Source organism: Mya arenaria, chromosome 7 (genome assembly GCF_026914265.1).
Source record: "Mya arenaria isolate MELC-2E11 chromosome 7, ASM2691426v1".
In the NCBI taxonomy this organism is placed as follows: Eukaryota; Metazoa; Mollusca; class Bivalvia; order Myida; family Myidae; genus Mya; species Mya arenaria.
The window spans coordinates 29224076-29244535 of NC_069128.1; the positions used below are offsets into that span (position 1 = coordinate 29224076).

Consider the following 20460-nt stretch of genomic DNA (forward strand, 5'->3'; position numbering starts at 1 on the left):
ATCTCCTAGAATAGTGTTTCTGTTTATTCCCTTTATCACAAAAGCTATGAATGAGTTGAATTTTTTTCATTTGAAATATTAGTTAGACCTTCCTTTTAAAATTAAATGATTCACCACTAACAAACTCTAGATGAGCTGATATACTTAGTAACTATACATTTAATTGTATGTATTTGGTTCCAAATAAAAGTGTTCATGGCCTTAGATGTGTTATATTCATTTCATCACACAAGAAAGGACAATGTATTATTAATATATATATACATCAAGGAAGTTTTGATTAAGTTCATGATCATCGGCTAAGCAGATGGAAACCTCATACATAGATATATGGTTTTAGGTGTTTAATGACAAGCATTTATTTATCTGCTTTATGTTTATAACGTTAATATCCTCCACTTGGACTGACAAGTATTCCGATATTCAGTTTAAGTTTTGACCAATGAGACGAAAGGTAGAACTTCGATACATCTACTGCCTATACTAAGGTTAATAATTATTTTTTGGTCTTCAAAAACAAGTAATCAGCAGGCCGATCGCAGCGTGGGCCGATTTAATAGTAAAAAACCCCAAAAGAAGCCATAACTTTCTTAGTGTCATCGCAAACTGCATTTATACTAACCAATACGCATGCGCAAATGGTTAAATAAACCCCTTAACTAAATCAATTAATGACCAAGTAGATTTATTATGATGCTCCATTTTGATACAAGATATTGTTTAATTTTGGACATTTGAAGAAAATGCAACATGCCTATTTTATTATTGATTAAACAATTATTTTCTTGTTTCTAGACTGTTTTCATACAGATGTTTGTTAAATAACTTATTACAATTTTTACTTATCTTGCGGGTTAATATTTGGCTTCTTTGATCCCCACTACCTTTGTTTCTAATATCAAACCCATCATTCTGTAATCCTTTTTAAAAAAATAAATAAAGATAAAGTGTGTTTCAATTGACACCTGTTGCATTATATGCATACCTCTTTAAAATGTCTTTAAACATATTTTGCAGCAATTTGCACGTTGGTAATTCCCTGTATCTTTGTTGTTTTACTTTTTACATGTTTTCATCAGTCACGAATTAGCAGCCGTATTGTTTGGATCTCCTTATAGAGAACAATTTTACTTATTATTTGTTAACTATCCATTTTGTGTGCTAAATAAATGTTGGCTATCCAGCTAGTGAACAAAGGTTGAGAAACGGTAAACAAGGACTTTCTTGAACTTTATTAGTGTCGATGACTCCCAAACAGACCATTGCAGAGGACAACTACCTAATGACTTAAAATTTCAAAAGAAAAGTCTGCTTATAAACTTTTCACTTTTCTAAAATCATTTACCCAGAATCAGTTCTGCAATCCAATAGGTGAAGGCATTATAGAAGAAATTAAGTTTATTGCTTGTAAAACACTTTCATATTCTTCTTCGTGGTCGAGCTTACCTAAGAAATTAATGAAATTAGATTTCATATTTGTGAAAGTCAATCTTATTTGATTCCTTTTCATTGTGTGTACGAAATCCACAAGCAAGAAATTCCTGTACGAATGATGCCCTCAAAAATATAGATCGTGTTGAAATGATTAGGTTGTTTCATAAAACAAAATCTCATTTCATGCGGTACACAGCCACAGATTAGGTCAACACGGACGCCATTATTACCTTTTCAAACACAGAGTCGGACGTTGAAGAAGCCGAACAATATAAACAAGAAAACACATTTTGATGATCAACCTTTCAACCGTGTAATTTAATTTTAAGATGTTGAACAATAAAATGCTGTGAAAAATATAAAGACTTTAACACTATATGTTTGCTATGCTAAAATATTACATGCATTAAAATTTACTTTCAATTTCTTGTTGTCTATGCAATTAACAATGTTAGCTAAATTCAGTTTTAACGTTCACTATGTATATGAAGGGATTGAAATTGTCATTTATTTACATGTATATGTTTCAATACTGGTATGGACAAATATCAATAATATTACAATTGTTTGACAACTTCATATATACTATTAATTAAATATGAAACCATTATAAAATATGATATACAAAATAGTACTTGCTTTAACAATGTCTTGAACACGATATCTATGAAAGTATCGACTTATACACAATTGTTTAAAAAATTGTTTGGTCAAACAGTAATTTCTAGAATTGTTTGACAATTCCATAAGCGATTTAACTTAAATATGAAATCATGATAATACATGATATATATGGTTACTATAATTCCAATGTTTTCCAAAAATACTGTCAGATATATACAATCAACTCAACGTCCCTATTGTAAATTATTATAATTTAATAGGATTGCTTGTTAACATCAGAAATGGAGTATCAAAATTATATGACTTGGAAAATGAGTCCTTTGAAGGAAAAAGTTACACATTTACTTTAGGTAGGGTATTATGCCTAGGAAGATGGCCATCACAGCCATTTTATGTTAAAAAAGGCTTATTCAATTCAACTGTTCTGTACATTTTTTAGATTTCTTTGTTAACGTGAATACATACACACGACTCATTTTCGCTCATATGATACAATAGAAAATATTGAAGTTATACTATAATTTAAGTGTCAACAAGCTCACAACTGATACATTGGTGTTAGATATATACAATCTGTCGCTCGTTCGATCGTCAAAACCTATTTCCTATAGTAGTAGTAGTCGTCTTGAGGCGCGGCCACAAACATTTCGTCCAGTTCCCCTCTTATGGCTTTGAATGTCGGGCGTTGATCTGGGTTGGCTTGCCAGCATCGCGTCATTACGTCATGCCACCTACAAGTATTTTGAATTTAGTGAAGAAATAATATCTGGGACACAACATCGCGTCATAACGTCGTACGACCTGTAAGTAGCTGGAATTTGGAATAGAAATACTATCTGAGAAACAACATTGCGTCATTATATCATACCACCTTCAAGTTGAATACTTATAACACCCAAAAAGTATCAGCAATATTTCAGTACTGAATTAATTACTGATTAACAAAATTGCGTCATACCGTTATGCTAGCTTACAAACTCATGGCTATGTTGTTATTTATATATTAGTTTCCTTCGTTATCTTTGATCGGAATAAAATTTTAATTGACGAGTTGGTTAAACACATTCAAGGTCGTTTATAAACAATCGAAATTATGAACATACTCGTATGAAAGACATCATGTTTTGAAAAAAAGAAAGTTACTAACCCGTTCTTGATACTTATAAGTAATTCATTAACTATTCTTATATCGCTACAAGTTAAATGTTTAGCCAGATTCACTTATGATCCTAATGTTCTTATACGCTGTAGATGTAATGTAAAGCAAGACTCACTTGTTATTGGAATGTTCTTATACCAGTGCAGGTTTAATGTTAAGTCAGACTTACTTGTAATCCCAATACTATTATACTGGTGCAGGTTTAAATGTTAAACCAGACTCACTTGTTATTGCAATGTTCTTTTGCCGTTACATGTATAATGTCAGGCTAGACTAACTTGTAATCGCACTGTTTTTATACAGTTACATGTATAATGTTAAGCCAAACTGACTTATTATCGCACTGATCTTAAGTACCTTATAACAGGATTAAGCTAAGTTCACTATTTTTGCTTTTCAATAATTTGCTTAATATTTACTTCTTTAAATGTTCTTATATTTTAGATAAGAACTATCTTTATGATAATCACAATTAACCTTTTGTAATTTATCAAAATATAATTTATGTATGTATTATTACTGATTGAAATAAGCTACTTAAGCCTTTTCAGCTGAAGAAATTTCGAGAAATTGGGGCCTGGTGCATGTTTAATGTTAATCCAGACTCACTTGTTATCGCACTGTTCTCATACAGGGGCATAAAAAATGCTAAGCTAAACTCACTTGTCATCACACTGTTTTGGCTTAGGAAGTCTGTAACCAGATTTCAGTCTTGCTGGGATCTCTTTTCCTGGCATATCTTCATAGGGAGCATCACCTGTCAAATACCACATTCAAAGATTATCGAACAATCACCGTATTTAATTGTAAACCTTTCAAAATCTAAAACACTTGCTTAAATGACCATCAACATTATTTGAATAACACAGAGGATATCAATTGCATGATTATTTAATACATGTTTGAATTATCAAGTTAAATCAATTGTGTTTTGAATGACCATATATTGCAATACCTATTTCTATCATTTAAGTATATTTTATCAGTTATAACGCAAAATACCACAAACTTTGCTTTTGTCACGCACCATTTAAAACACTATCTATATATGATGTCACGTGGGAGTTATGACATTAGGTATATATGTAAATGTGAGTTATAAATCTTAAGGCGATTATTTTCATGACGTCATTTATGATCAAAACACATAGACAAAGACCAAATAACAAAAAATCAAATTATTACCATTAATATTGTTAAGCGGACTGTTTTGAGTAATTGATTAATATTTCACCTAATACTAGTTTAGGAAATCAGTCTGATCTTGACACTCTCCCTTCCAAAGTTCAATGTCACTTGAGAAACCGACTTCTGTCTCTGCTATAGTTAATGTCATTAACGTGATAATAACGACTTAAACATGTAGATTTAGGAAGGGACAGTAGTCCATTTCTGCGCAGATGATGACTAGAGTGTACTACTTGTTCAAGGGCGTTTACTATGAATATAAACAACTTAATGCCTGGTTTGATTTGCAAATGCTCAATATACTACGATTGCCAAAGAAAGAAACTGAATTCGAATTCCCATTCGTGTGATACATTATCATTTATATACCCACCGAGAGAAAATATTTCCCATAACACGACGCCGTACGACCAAGCATCACTCTTTTCTTTCGCTCCCTTTGTTGTCTTCAAACACTCGGGAGCCATCCACTTGATTGGTATACGCTCCTGTAATTATGCTATGATGTCGTTTTATTCCGAAAAATGGAAGGGAAGAAGTTGAATACAATAACATAATAAGAATGAATAATAAAGGGTCATGGATGTATTTAATATGGAACGTATGTCATCGTATTTTCATGCATCATTTACATTCAGTGACAGCTCCGTTATTCATACAAGGTAATACCATTTACTTCGGCATTCTTAGATTGAGGCCACTAATAAATACCAGCCAAAATAAGCTTATAGAAAACATTAAAGGAATCAGTGAAGCCTAGATTATAGTATGTACATAACAAAATCAGCAATAACAAGCATGAACATCCATTATTCAGACATGAATCTCGCAAAATAGTGTGAGCTTAAAGGCAGATCTATACACCAGGCACATTGAGTGCCAATGAAGAGTTTCAAATCAATATGTTTAACGTTTAAATAAACTCTGAACTAAGAGAAGAGCGAATAAAGTCGTATAGAAAACACAGCGAAAGCAACCGATACGAGGATATAGATTATTTTAAAAACAGAAACCGCAATTGTGTGAGGCGTATTTAAGATCATGTGTACTTTTTAATTTACTTGTACTTTTTGTATGTGTAAAACATAGTTGATTTTATTTCAAAAACTGAAAATTTAAAAATGAACAATAAAATGAATATTTGCACGTTGCGGTTCAAACTATCTGTAGTTACGCGTTTTCCATTGTCTTCGTCCACTTGCAAGGGTCCGAAACCAGCAATCTTAACTTCAAGAGCGTTGTCAAGTAGAATGTTTCGTGCTGCTAGTCGCCGATGGACAATCTACAAATTTACCAATGCATCTTGACATGATGTTTTCCCTGTGACGACATCTAATACATATAGCTAATATAATTCCCTTTGCATCCGAGTCCTGGTTGGAAACCAGTACTAGTGTCAATTTAAGAGGCCATGAAACGGCCGTCATATCAAGGTATGCAAATTCATTCCATTGTATATTAACATTTTATTTACCATGAAACCTCAACACCTATTCTCTGGGTTGTGCTGACTAATACATTGTTTGCAGGTATATTATGATATAAATATACATAACGGTAAAAAACTTGCCAAACTTAATTCCTTCTGTATGAGATTATACCTTGTTAACATATATACGCACATCATTATCCAATTGACTCACCAAAACAAACATTCGACGAATTGCAATAATGGCTTTAACGGTCATGTCAAAATGAGCTAATGTATTCAATTTCATTTTAATATTTAAATTACAGTTCAATATATCTCTTTTCCAGCCAAGTTTTCCATGCCATCTATATCTTTCAGAAAAGTATGTCATATATTCCCCCTGTATATCAACATTTTATTTACATTCAATATACCTCTTTTCCGGCCAAGTATTCCATGCCACGGGCTACACCCAAGCCAAACCTGTATAGATGTTCGTGTTTCTCCGGGGTCATGTTGGATTTCATTGTCTGAAGATAGTCACTAAGTTGTCCATTGGTGCAATATTCAAATATGATGAACGGTCCCACTAAAAAGGAAATGTTGTTTGGATAACTTTTCAAGCTCCATTGGGAGCAAAGAAAATACATGCTGAAACAAGGCATTGTTAGTCGTATTAGGATTCTGGAGAATAATGCACAAACAGATTTTAACCGTGTTAGAGTTGCCCTGGTTCTTTTACGTGGGCCAATGTAAAGCACTGTCACACGTACGGAGCCAACAATGAACGTACCTCTAATAGGCTTATTGACAGCTTGGCTTTATAACGAATGCTCATTGACAGCTTGGATTAACTGAAAATGCTTTTTGACAGCTCGGCTGAAATTAGATTGCTCATTGACAGCTCGGCTGAATTGATAATGCTCATTGACAGCTCGGCTGAAATGAGATTGCTCATTGACAGCTCGGCTAAATTGCGAATACTCATTTACAGCTCGGCTGAATTGAGATTTGTCATTGACCTTAATGATTTGGGCAATTTTGCAAATGTTGTTTGTAAGAAAAATATTTAACATAGAATTGTAGTACAGATATCATCCGTTAGTTTTTTCTGATACATGCATTCCGTTCATGAACAAACACTTTAGGTTTATAAAAATGGAGTACATGCCTTATAAATATGAATTTAGCGCTATTCAAAGATACTTACTGACTGTGTCGTCGACAACAGCTCCGATAAAACTGATTACATTTTCATGCTTTCCAACAACGGTAGAATAGAAATTGATTTTGGCTTTCATTAGATGTTCGTCTTGTTTTGTAAATCCCTCTAAAACGCAATATTTTTGTGAACCATGGAACTTTAATAAATACATTTTACTGCAGGTAGTAATAAGGAAGAATTAGCAAGATTTAATATTATACATATTATTGACAAATACCCTATAACAAAGCTCCTAAGGATAGCATTGTTACAAACAATTATCAGGGTTTGCCTTAAGTTGTGTATTGGTATACAGACTGTTAATATTACTATGACAATAGTTTTACAATTCTGTAAAATTTAACTGTTTTATAAAGGTAATAGGGGAGTTACCAGGTATGTTTGAATCATAGCTTAACGTCTCATACATGATCTTGCAAGCATGAACAACGTTTACTTACTTTTAAGAACCTTCGCCACCGCTGTGTTGCCGTTGTTTGCGATGGTAGCCGTGTAAATGTCAGCAAACGACCCGGACTTCATTATGCTTTGCAAGCTGACGTCAATTCGAGCTAGTTGCCAAGAATCAAGGTCCGAGAAGTCCATGTCACCGTAGATGTACATAGGGTTTGTACAAGGCCGAGCGCTCTGAAATAGATATTTCAAAAATAGAATCATGACCATCGACAGCAACAACAACAGCAATGAGCCGTTTTCGTGTAAGGTCGAATTTATATCGCAAAAGCCAAGAAAGTGTCTACTAGTGTAAACGTGATAATTGGCCCACATGTTTTTTTTTGCAAATGCTATTAAAAAAACTAAACACGTAGTACTTTTCAAAAATTCGTTTAAACAATAGTTTGACAAAATTTACAAGGAAATTCAAATGACAGTAGACTTAATGAATAACGTTATTCGTTATAAACAGGTTCATATATAATGATGCCTAACACAAATTCGATAAAATAAGTATAACTAGCATAATGAACATTTCATCACAGAGCAGTTGGTAGAAAATGTTATTCTAATTTAAAGAGACTGTAACACTATTTAATTGTAAATCCAATTATTAGAATCGTGTTTAAGCCAAGAGTAGGATTTTTGTGAGATTTATACACCCATTAGCTATATTGAAGCTGTGATAATAATATATGAGACTCTGCAAATACTATTGATACACTTACTTTTCTGGAAAAGTCGTTGCCAGCCATTGTTCTTCTATACCTGACCGATACTGCATGAAGTCCTCGTCGTACCGGCTGCATATGACCTCTTCTTAACATGACCACAAAAATTGCCACCAACAGTCCGATTATAATCAGTACACCTTTAATGGATTAAATGTGTTTTTTATAGTAAATAAGATGTTAATTCAATAACATTATAAATAAATTATACATACAGTTTAAAAAAAGTAAAAGTAAAGGCTATTTATACAAAAAAAATGCCCCTTTACATTCATGAAATATTGTTTACGGTATTGCGCATAACAAAAAAGACAACATGTAAAACGTGCAAACGTTTTAAAAACTTCTTAAAAGGTTTTAAATTTGTTTATTAATATACATGTACCAGCAGGTTATATAAACTTACTGACAACAATGCCGGCAATTATGCCTCCTTGCAGATGATTTTCTTTCTCCGCTGAAGAAAACAAATACTTGATTTCTTATTTCTCTGCAGAAAGGGTGATATTAAGTTTAATATTTTTAAGAAAGAGCAAATCGCCTATAATTAGAAAAATGATGTCTAGATTCCTATTAGTTATATAGGCATTTCTCCAGGGTAACACTATGATTCGTTAAGTGTGTTGACATGTTTTTGTCTGTCGTGTAGTATTACCAGTTTTAAAAGCGTATGGTAGAGCAGCCAGTTCGGTCCCCTCGTATCCAACTTTCAGTGACACACTATACTCTTTGTCTGGGTCCAGGCCGACAACATCAACAGAATTCTGCTCGCTGTTAACCTGTATCACTCTAGTTTGTCCGTTGCCAAGATAAACGACTAGCGCTATCTCCACCCTACCGTAGCATGTAGGTGTTTCAGGTATATCCCAAGTAAGTCTGACTCCATATGGCAATCTCTCTTCAATTCGAATGTTCGTTGGTCCGGAATCTGAATATGTTTTTGAAAATAAGTAGAAGACAAAATTCTTAAAATTCCCAATATATGTTGCAAAAAGTAGTAGTAGTAGTAGTACTAATAGTAGTAGCAGTATCAGCAGTAGCAGCAGCAGTAACAGCAGCAGCAGCACTAGTAGTAGTAGTAGTAGTAGTAGGAGGAGGAGGAGGAGTTGTAGTAGTAGTAGGAGTTGTTGTAGTAGTAGTAGTAGTAGTAGTAGTAGTAGTAGTAGGGGTTGAAGTAGTAGTAGTATAAGTATTGTTAGTGGTAGTAGTAGTAGTAGTAGTAGTAGTAGTAGTAGTAGTAGTAGTAGTAGTAGTAGTAGAAGTAGTAGTAGTAGTAGTAGTAGTAGTAGTAGTAGTAGTAGTAGTAGTAGTAGTAGTAGTAGTAGTAGTAGTAGTAGTAGTAGTAGTAGCAGAAGTATTACCAGTCGTTGTAAGGGTAGTTGTTGTAGTATTAGAAGTAGTAGATGTAGTAGTAGCAGTAGTAGTAGTAGTAGTAGTAGTAGTAGTAGTAGTAGTAGTAGTAGTAGTAGTAGTAGTAGTAGTAGTAGTAGTAGTAGTAGTAGTACTAGTACTACTTCTAGTAGTAGTAGTATTAGAGGTTAAGTGTAAAGTCTTATTGTAAACTAATTTAACTTATTATTGTTATGGTCGGGACAGTCTTGTCAGGTGTTTGTAAACAGTACATGTCACTTTTAAATATGTTTAACCTACATTCTTCAAGGCCATTTAATCCATTCAGGTGTGTAATCTGCAAAGTAAAATAATATAGAAAATTTAATGTCATATGATGCTTTATAGACACGTAAATAAGTATTATTATAGCAGTGTTCTTGATCAAATACTTTATCATTATCTGGCTATCACGTTTTAATCTAATCACAACTCAAAATGTAAACACATGGAAAACAATTCAGTTTGTAAACTGAATACATTTTCAGAAGCATTTCGATTTTAGTATGCTCAGAGTGTATTTGAGCACTAAATGATATCATTTACAAGCTGTTATATAATAGCTCATACTCCCTAAAACAGTGTATTGCCTTAAATTTTGTCATTACCGTCAAGTTGAATGTTCTTGATAGCAAGCCTGGTTGTACGTCGTAACTTGTACTATGCCCGATTTATTAAGATCTTTTTTTGGGACGAGAAACCAGCAATTGTCAAAGTCGATTATTTGTTGAAGGCGGTAACACACATCCAGAACACAGTTGCACGATGGGTCTTTTTCACAGATGCCTGCAGTCTGTAAAATAACAAAGACAAACCAAATATGTCTTGTTGAATTTGATCGGGTCCATTCATTTTGTCGCTTATACTAGGTACCACTTTACATCTTTCAAAACCACAAAGCTCCCTTCATTGACAGTGTTGCATTTATATAATTACGGAGAAGAACAGGTAAACACTTACTTACATCGTCTAATACATGGACTTATTCTAAATATGTCAAGTATATGTACAAGGTAAGTTTGAAAAAAATAATGAATTTTGTATAACATTTTAATGTATGGGGTATAGTACTGTTGTCTTTGGTATTAATATGTGTACATTATTAAGAATGACTATTAAGACTAGCATTACGAGTACGTGGTGACTTGTTTACGAAAATGCAGAGCATAATTAGTATCATTTTCATATTTTGTTTTTATTGTCTGTAAAATATTGTAATAAAATATTGTTTAAACTAATTAGTTCACATTAACTCACATAGATTAATGATTGGTGGTATACAAATACGGAGCGGCGTATATAATAATAAGGTTTTATAGTTCCTTTCGCTTTCTCTACTTCCAAACGGTAAATGAACTATAAATTCGGCACTCTGGCAATAACTCTAGCGGACAACAGAACTATAGTTTCAACCTTTGGGGCATTGAAAGTATTGTACTCACCGTTACTGAGCAATACGTACAATGAAATTGAGCAAATCCAGAAATAGCAAATGAAACAGATCGTGGCTTTATTAATGTGGATATATGAAATGCTTTCTAATGCAACGTGCACCGCTAACAAACAAACACCAGACAGCCGAGCTTTCTGGCGTAATGAAACAAACACCAGCAGATCCCTTCAGAGAAAAGCATGCTCGACCCTGAAGGGGTCCACTGGTCTTTATATACACTAACTTCTCTATTCTTACAGATACCGGGCTTTGCTTATTTGCATATTACCAATTACTACGAACATACTTCCGTTTTATACGGAATATTATGAACGCACATCCGCCTACAGCGGACCGTTACATTACTTTCCCCTCCGAGAAGACTCGTCCCGAGTCTTGGTCTGGGACGAGTAAGGGTAAGGCAACTCCGTTCTGGCAGTTGTCATTATCCCACCGCTGCCACCATTTGTAACGTGCGAGCCAACCAAACCCCAACAAATCCCTTCAAGGAAAAGCATGCTCGACCCTGAAGGGGTCCACTGGTCGTTATATACACTAACTTCTCTATTCTTACATATTCCGGGCTTTGCTAATTTGCATATTACCAAGTTAACATACGTACTAGGAACGTACTTCCGTTTTATACGGAATATTATAAACACACATCCGCCTACAGCGGACCGTTACACTAATATGGTTGTTTCTATGATATCCAGAACGGCATCAGGCAGAAGAGGATCAAATAGTAGCAGACCCATTCGGCAAAATAACACGTTTGTTTCTTTTTTTTAACAAATTGAAACAGAAACATGAATTATCAGGAGCAATTTCGATGGCCTTAAACATATAACTCAAAAGGCTCCGTCAATTGTTCATGAAAAGCATTGACGTTATACTTTTTGCTTAATATATGTACAGTGTTCGATGATACCTATATCTGATAATAGCAGTTCAAGACCTGATTACAGACATGTACTTACGTCGTTTCTATTTGCTGAAACAGAATGAATTTTCTTTGGTGTAGAACTGTTACCGACATAAAGCGTCATTTGCAACTTATGAACCCCACTACCATCGTCCGATGCTTTAAATGTGACCCTGAAAAGATCTTGAAACATTAAGATGTTTATCGAACATCTAATGTGAATGCATTGTTTTATTACCATTATTTGTGTTGGCTCATTTTGTATTAGGAAATTCCACATATTCGCGTCGTTTATGGTGGTGGCTGCGTCGGTGATGTTGGAGTCGAGCAAAGTATTGCGAATTAGCATACCTGGAACTAATGCCTACAATAATTCCTGATGAGCTGATAAAACTGAAAGACAATACATGTGCATATGCTCAAAATAGCTTTGTTTAAGTTTGTTTTGTCTTCGTATAAAAAAGACAAAAACATTTACCTCGATGTGTACGTATATGTCCCATTTTTAACGTTTTCTTGGAGTCGCTGATCGGATAATCTCGGTGGTGTGTTGTCAACATGAACTTCAGTGTAATCAACAGCTGTATTGTTCATGGCATCAGTTGCACGTAGCCAAACCCTTACGTGACTCCCATCATCGAGTTGCTCCGTGATGACATAGCTCTCCTCCAATGGTATATGCTCCCAGTTTGATACTGGAATCTAAATTGGTATTCTTTTGATGAATTTGTTACTTGTAATGGATAATTCAGACAATTCTAGCTCTTAAAACCTAATTGTGATGGGAGTTTACTGAACATAATAAGTCCTCTTATCAAGGAGTTTACGAAAAGACATCGTAAATATAATTATATAACAACAATTGAACATTCAAAACAAACTCACCTGTCTGTCGTCAGTAAAGACACGATTTAGTTCAAATTTGACCAGTCCATGTTTATTTGGTATCTCCTTTAATCTCCCTCATTGTCATCGATAGCAACGTATCTGAAACAGATATCACGATATATTGTTATGCTTTAGGTATCTTAGCCCCACCTAGGTCATACTCTTATGGCGATTCAAAATGGACACAAGAACAAGATTTCGGTCAAGAAACGGGCCTTATCTTGAATTATATCAACTTGCACAGCTGTCTTGACAAACAAAGGGTAATACTCCGGCCATTCTAAACGGTAAGTATCTTTGGCGTCCGCGGATTGATAGGTTTTGATTTTTATGGGCGAATAAACTCCAATTTTATATTTCTTATTTTTAAGGTTAATATTGAATAAATGAACTTTAATCTAGAGTGTGTGTTGTTGTTGAAGATATGTATATAGGTATTAAGATATTGGGTTAAGACTTAACAAAGAAGCGGCTTGATTTGGCCTGATAAAGAATCTTAAATGTTCTATTTGTTTGTAACAATAATTGACTTTACTTTTTGCTTCTGAGAACTCCATCATCTTCCAAGTCTTGGAATTGTGTCGGGTAAGGTAATACTTTATTTAGAAGTTTTCCATCGTCGTGTAATTTATTTATGAAGTGATTTTCCCAATTGATTTCAATCCGTGATTTTAAATTATTTTCAGATGTTTGCCACAAAAATCCAGTATCCTTTATAGCACTGACAATATATAACCCCCCGTCTCCAACGACCATTTGTTCAACATCTTCAGCGTCTGGCATTTTCGTTAAAAGACCAGGTTTTGTAATTGTTATTTCAGACGAGTTGTCAAACAAGACTAGACGTCTTGCAATCTTTGTATTGTTAGCCATATCGGCGGCTGTCAGTAAAATGGAAAACATCCCCGACCTCGGAGGAGTGAATGTCGGAAATTCGACATTGTTGGTATCGTTTTCAGTGTAGGTGAAAACAGGAGACAGCGGATTTAGCTCAATTAGCTCGTCATGGATATTGGGCTCAAGGAGAAATGCCTCTAGTTTGTATTCAAGGAGACCAGAGAGATCGTCGAACCATCCGGACCATCGTGGTGTTATGGGTTTCTGGAATATGGTTCCATGGATTATTATAAATCAACTTCATAGGACAAGCGACAAACACAAATAGGTTATTTAATTTGCTGCTAAATTGTCAGTATATAACATTACATTTCCACGTAAACGTTGATGTCATTTTTAATATAAAACCTATCTGCGATTCATTTCAATGTATCACCCAATCATGTTAAGGTAAGCCATCCAACATTTGAATGTAAAGATGCATTTTAGATATTAACATTGCGATTATTTCTATGTTAAAATATTATGTAATCATTATATGGTGTTTTCATGGAGTAAATTATTATTCCAATACCACTACAATGACGCTACTATTATTATATGATGTATGAAAGGGAGTTAATAAAACAAAATATTACTAAGATAAAATAGCAATTTTATTAATTTGTTTCTTAAATAATATAATTCATATATCCAAAAAGCTCTCAGTGAAAACTTTATCAATATTCATACTTAAGATTGTGTGTCTTTAAAATGAAACCTAACAAAAGCATTTTTTTTTTGTTATAATAATGGATGGCTAGAAAAGTCATATCATATAAGCTTTAGTGATTTTACGTCAGATACTTGAAATGTGCACATACTATTGGTTTATACTTTAATTACAAATGTTTTAACATTTCAGTGCAATTCCGATACAACTCGTTGCTTCCCTCTAGTATGAGATCTCTTTCAAAACTCTATAGGATTCAAAATATAAAAAGGCAATATGTTTATAGTTGTGTAGTGTGTGTTGTTTAATAGAATTTGATGTATTGTCTCGAGTTTGTTTATCCTTGATCAGTGTGCCTTTATACATGAAGGTTACTAGTTGTGCCCCTGTGTTTTATTAAGAAATACATAGTTTCTACCCGCCATGGTCTAATAGGGTTATATATAGTGCGCTTTGCTCCTGGGTGTTGTATTCGACTCGAGTAAAATTGTTCAGTTTCGGCTTTATTTCACGAGGCGCTCGACTTGACAAATCAAAATCTTCTAATATCAACAGGAGACGAACACGACATTACAGATCAAAACGCAGTACTGATAACCCTTTTATTATACACATAACTGGTTTAAATTACTAAATAGACATATGATTTTAAATAGATACCATCATAATGACACACCGTTTTATGAATTCATTCTTACATTGAGCTTCATTAAGAATGTTATGACGTTTGTGGAGCGGAATGGACTTTGATATCTTGCGATATGTATTGCGAGTTTATTTATGCTCTGTATATACTAGAAATTATATACCAACGTTAAGAAATGTCATAAAACTAATAAAGGCAGAAAAGTCATACAATTAGAAATACCTTAGTAAGATCTTCGTAGACTGTGTTTGGCTCTTCTCCTGATCTACACGTTCTTCCAGAGTATTGTTCGGAGCAATGCTTTGGAGCTACAAAGTCAAATTTAAACCCCACCGTATCCGACACTGTATGGCCACCATACACCTTGGTTGTGTAGAATCTATTTGTGTTTATGTTGTGCAGGTTCCGGAACCCACCACTTTTCACGTCGAACGTCACGGTAAAGCTGCGGAAATAAAAATGCAGTTATCACTTCTATTATGATATCGAACGTCAATGTTAACACGCATTACATTACGTACAACTACACATATTTATAACTATACGTTCAAGTTTTACACGAGTTATACTCAATGTTTTTTTTAATTGTGACATTTTATGTAGCAACGGGCAAATACGTATTTGTTTGCTTTTTCAGTAGTCTTCATTTAAATACTTAATAAGTAACACGTATATCTCAATTGTCAAAAAAGTTAATTAAAGCGAAAGTCAACTTTATGCTTTACACAAGAATACTTACTTGTCTCCATGTTCAATACTATATATGTAGTCTCTTTGTGTAAGGGTGCAGTTCAAATCAAACAACGGATTCGTGTTTGAGACTTGAGAGCAGCTGAACGTGTGATCGTAAGCTATCAACGGGATGCCTAAGTCAGATTAAATGAAAAATAACGATTAGAGTCTTTAATTATCGAACACTATCATTGTCAAAACATGCTGTTTTACTTATTGCGGTTGTTTTCTGCCATTTCGTGTTTTCACATTTTCGCAGCAAAAATAGGCTAAAATGAAAAAAACAATGCAGCGCAAGTTGCAGGGTTAAATACGCTAGTAGCCAGGCCTAAGTCCAAAACAATAAAGCAGCACATTTTGGCGTTTTGTTTGCCTCGCCACTAGGCTCAATTTTGCCCCACCACTTTTTACAGTTTCGCATTTCCGCCCCGCCACGTGAATAATTTCTGCATGTTCAGCCCTTCATGAGACCGGTTTTAGCATATTCGTTTATTTTTGTCATTTCGCAAATGTTATTATATATGGTGTATTCAAAATACAATTTGTACGTGTAGAAGTTGCAGCTGACTTAAATTGTGTTAATCTTTGGTATCTGATACTCGGATACATAATTGTGCATGTGATAGGCCATCTATAAAGTACACATTGCAGACGTACCTGGATCTCAAACAGCAAAAAATGCCTAATCAATATGTAATTAGCATTTTGCAACCGCTCGTAAATGTAAGTATATTTATTATTTAAATTATTTAGAAATGGTTTCCTTACCACTTTGGTCCTTCTTGACTTTACTATGAACCATATGGGCGTTGCTTGACACTATTCCGAAACCTGATTTGGAAACATAGTTCGCCGACGGGTAGCTCGTATACATCGGTTCAAACATGGCTTTAAGTTGGAATTGGACATAATTGAAATTCTCCTGATTAGTCCAGATCGGCGCATTTGTTGTAGCACAGGGCGCACTGCATAATAAAAGTATCATAATTTTGGTTGCAGCGCACGGCACACTGCGTGATAAAGGTTTCATAACATTGGCTGTACCATACGGCCCACTGTGTAATAAAGGCATCATAACATTGGCTGTACCAGACGGCCCACTGTGTAATAAAAATATTATATCATTGAACTTGAAGTGTTGTGTTGTAAACCGTAATTGGACTTACCAAATATACATCCAGGCAATTTTTAGGTAGCGCAGTCGCATAATCATGTCATTTTGATAAAAATACACAATTAGATCAACATCATACTAAGTAATACTCAGTTAAACAGAGCTCTATGCTTTAAGCCAAAAATACAGGTAATTTATAACAACGCGGTTCTTGCGAGCGTAATGATTTCATTGGGCATTTTAAGTGAAACTTATGCAATATATAAATGCATAGATTCTTTGTGGGATAATAAGCACTCCTCTTCAGTCGGAAGTTCCACGTGATACGCAAAATAATACGCTAGACGCCGGAGGCGACAGTCGGTATCTATTTAGTGTGTTAAAATGTTGCATTTCACTAAAAATTGCAAAAGCCACATTCATTCAATGCTTTAAAGCTTTGAAATGCTCAGTTAATGCTTTAAAGCCTTGAAATGCACAGTAAATGCTTAAAAGCATTGCAATGCTCAATTAATGCTTTAAAGCCTTCAAATGCTCAGTTAATGCTTAAAAGCCTTCAAATGCTTAGTTAATGCTTAAAGCATTGAAATATTCAGTTAATGCTTTAAAAGACTTGAAATACTAATGTAATGCTTAAAATGATTGAAATGCTCAGTTAATGCTTTAAAGCATTGAAATACTCAGTTTATGCTTTAAAGCCGTGAAATGCACAGTTAATGCTTAAAAGCATTGCAATGCTCAATTAATGCTTTAAAGCCTTCAAATGCTCAGTTAATGCTTAAAAGCCTTCAAATGCTTAGTTAATGCTTAAAGCATTGAAATATTCAGTTAATGCTTTAAAAGACTTGAAATACTAATGTAATGCTTAAAATGATTGAAATGCTCAGTTAATGCTTTAAAGCCTTGAAATGCTTAGTTAATACTTAAAAGCCGTGAAATGCACAGTTAATGTTTAAAAGATTGAATATGCCCAGTTAATGCTTAAAAGCATTGAAATGCTTAGTATATTTGCAAACAGTTATAACACCAAAACGCAAGTAGTTACCACTCTAATCGTTGCATGTTGAATGTCAACTAGAAGTATTGGGAAATGAAAGATGTATATACACACTCTTAAAACGTAAAACATGTAACAAAACGGCTCCAAACATACTTCATGTAGAAAAGGTTCTTTAAATCGGTTCTTCTGTCATCTTTCAAAGTAACATCGCAGGAAAGCAACTTTGGCATGTTCTTTCCCTTCGTAACTGCAGCAACAAAAAAAGTAACAGTGATTACCTGTCATATTGTAAGGTTATTTTTATATTATTTTGGCATAATTTTGTCAAATGGAAATCATTGCTATAAACTGAATTCGCTGCGAAAATAGTTGTGTTGCTTAATAATACTATGTAAACTGCTTCATTCATTGTATAACTACTTAGCACCATGAGTCTACCGCGGATAATAGTTATAATATTATTAAGTTAGCTCTTATCAAAATAAGTTGATATGTCCTTACATTTAACTATTCATTTAAGCCATTCACAACAAATTCTCAAAATATTAGTAAATTGACACACTTGGGGCACAATATAGGTTGATGTAATAGTTTTTGTTTCAAATGTATCGTATTATTATGTTTAACCCATTAGTCGTCTGTAAATTATTCATCAAAACAAAAAACAACAACATATTATTTGTGTATAGTTCCAACAGAGAAGCCTTTATAAACGAGTTGTTTTGAATTTTTTTATCGCTAATATGTTTTATCTGTTATTATTAGAATTAAAACACATTGTTTTTGGATCAACCATTGTGTCCATTTAAAAGGTTATTGGTGGTATTGAACACTATATCATTGCAGGGTAACTATTTACATTGATTGCTTAATACGTACATGTCAGGCAGTTTGACCCTTGCCATCCATCCATACAACTACAGCGGCTTGACGATGTGCACAAGCCAGGGAAACACGGGTGTAGATGTGAGCATTGGACTTAAAATAAAATAAATAACCTAGCTTATACATTGTATGTTTTATTACTCCGTGTGCCATTTCACAAAACAAACGATATTGTATACATAAAGTTGAAAAATCAACGTGTGTTCAGCCTTATTAGATGGGTTGTAGATATAACCTTCTACTCACTGACAGATTCATAGCATTTTAAAATGTACAACAATAATTGTTTGTCTTAGCTTGTTCGTAATGCACCCCTCTGGTTATTACCAATTTCTACGTTACAAAGTCCTGTGTTTTGCCTTCTGGATCATTTTAAAACACAAGCATTAATACGTGATCGTTTGCATTTTAGGAAGTGGGAACGAACATAATCAGTAGAAAATAAACCAAAAAAACCCGCATAATTATGTTTAAGTATGATGTATCCAAATTACCGTTTATTCTACATCTGTGATTAAAATGTTTAATTAAACACTTTAGGATATGTTTAACCCAGACGTCATTATATAAGGATTCGAACTATGAACATGTCCAAACGTCTATAAACATATCAAACAGTTCATTCTTTTTTATCAATACATACATTTAACATATATAATATGTCTCATTCCAAATTCGGGACAAGTGCCTTCGGCCTTTAAAGTGGAATATACCTCACTCGTTGCTTAGCAACTTTGGTATCCAGACATATACGTATACCTAAAAACAACTTCAATATCTACGCAGTGTGAATAGATCTACAAACAACTCAACACTTACTTAAAAATAGGCCATCTTAAACACGAGTCAATCGAAAGACAATAAAAATTGCTTTTTGTACGGATATTATCCAGTAAGGTTTCCAAGTGTGTGTTTTTCAAAACGCATGAAAAACATAATACAAATAATTAATACCGTTTTAAATAAGAATTATTGATATATAGCAATCATTCAAATTGTTCATGAAATAAAAATGTACATATGGGATATTACGATAGAAAGCTTTTCTGGTGACCTGTATCACGTCGAGTTCAGTGTGAAAAGACGTATCCGCCGAGACCGCAGGTGGAGACGGATACGTATTTACTCACCGAACGAGACGTAATGCTGGTCACCAGAAAAACGTCCTATCATAATATTCCATTTTTTATATACCTTCCTATGTATTCCTTTTTGTTTTTTTTGTTTCAATTTGATTTTAATTTACCGCTATCTGCTAAATGTCCAAATATACGCTTACGCGTATGAATATGTGTATTGATCTCAAGGAACGCTACTCCAGCGAAACAAGTGAGAAGCTACAGAATTCACTTCATATTGAGCAAAATAAGAAGAAAATGTTTTACATATGATCAAAATAAACTAATTACAAACACGAAAACAATTCTTAAATGTCAAAGTACAAAAGGTGTCAATCGCTATAAATTTCGATGACGTGAATTCGGCATTATTGTGTAGGCGAGCTGCTCATGTTTATGATAAGCTTGCCATCTATTATATAAATTGTCTGGGACCAATAACAAATCCTGCTCCCAGGAATTGGCAAACAACATGTTTACTAGATAGATCGGAAGTGTTCTCTGCTTCGTGTGTATCCTCATGTTACTTTGAATACAGTGTTCCCGAATAGCTACTGGTGGCATGAGTAAATTAA

At 34.0% G+C, this 20460-nt stretch overlaps 1 pseudogene; it reads right to left on the reverse strand.

Annotated features, from left to right (window-relative positions):
- Positions 1–1728: 1728 nt before the first annotated feature.
- On the reverse strand, positions 1729–18123 carry LOC128240262 (uncharacterized; annotated as a pseudogene).
- Positions 18124–20460: the final 2337 nt, after the last annotated feature.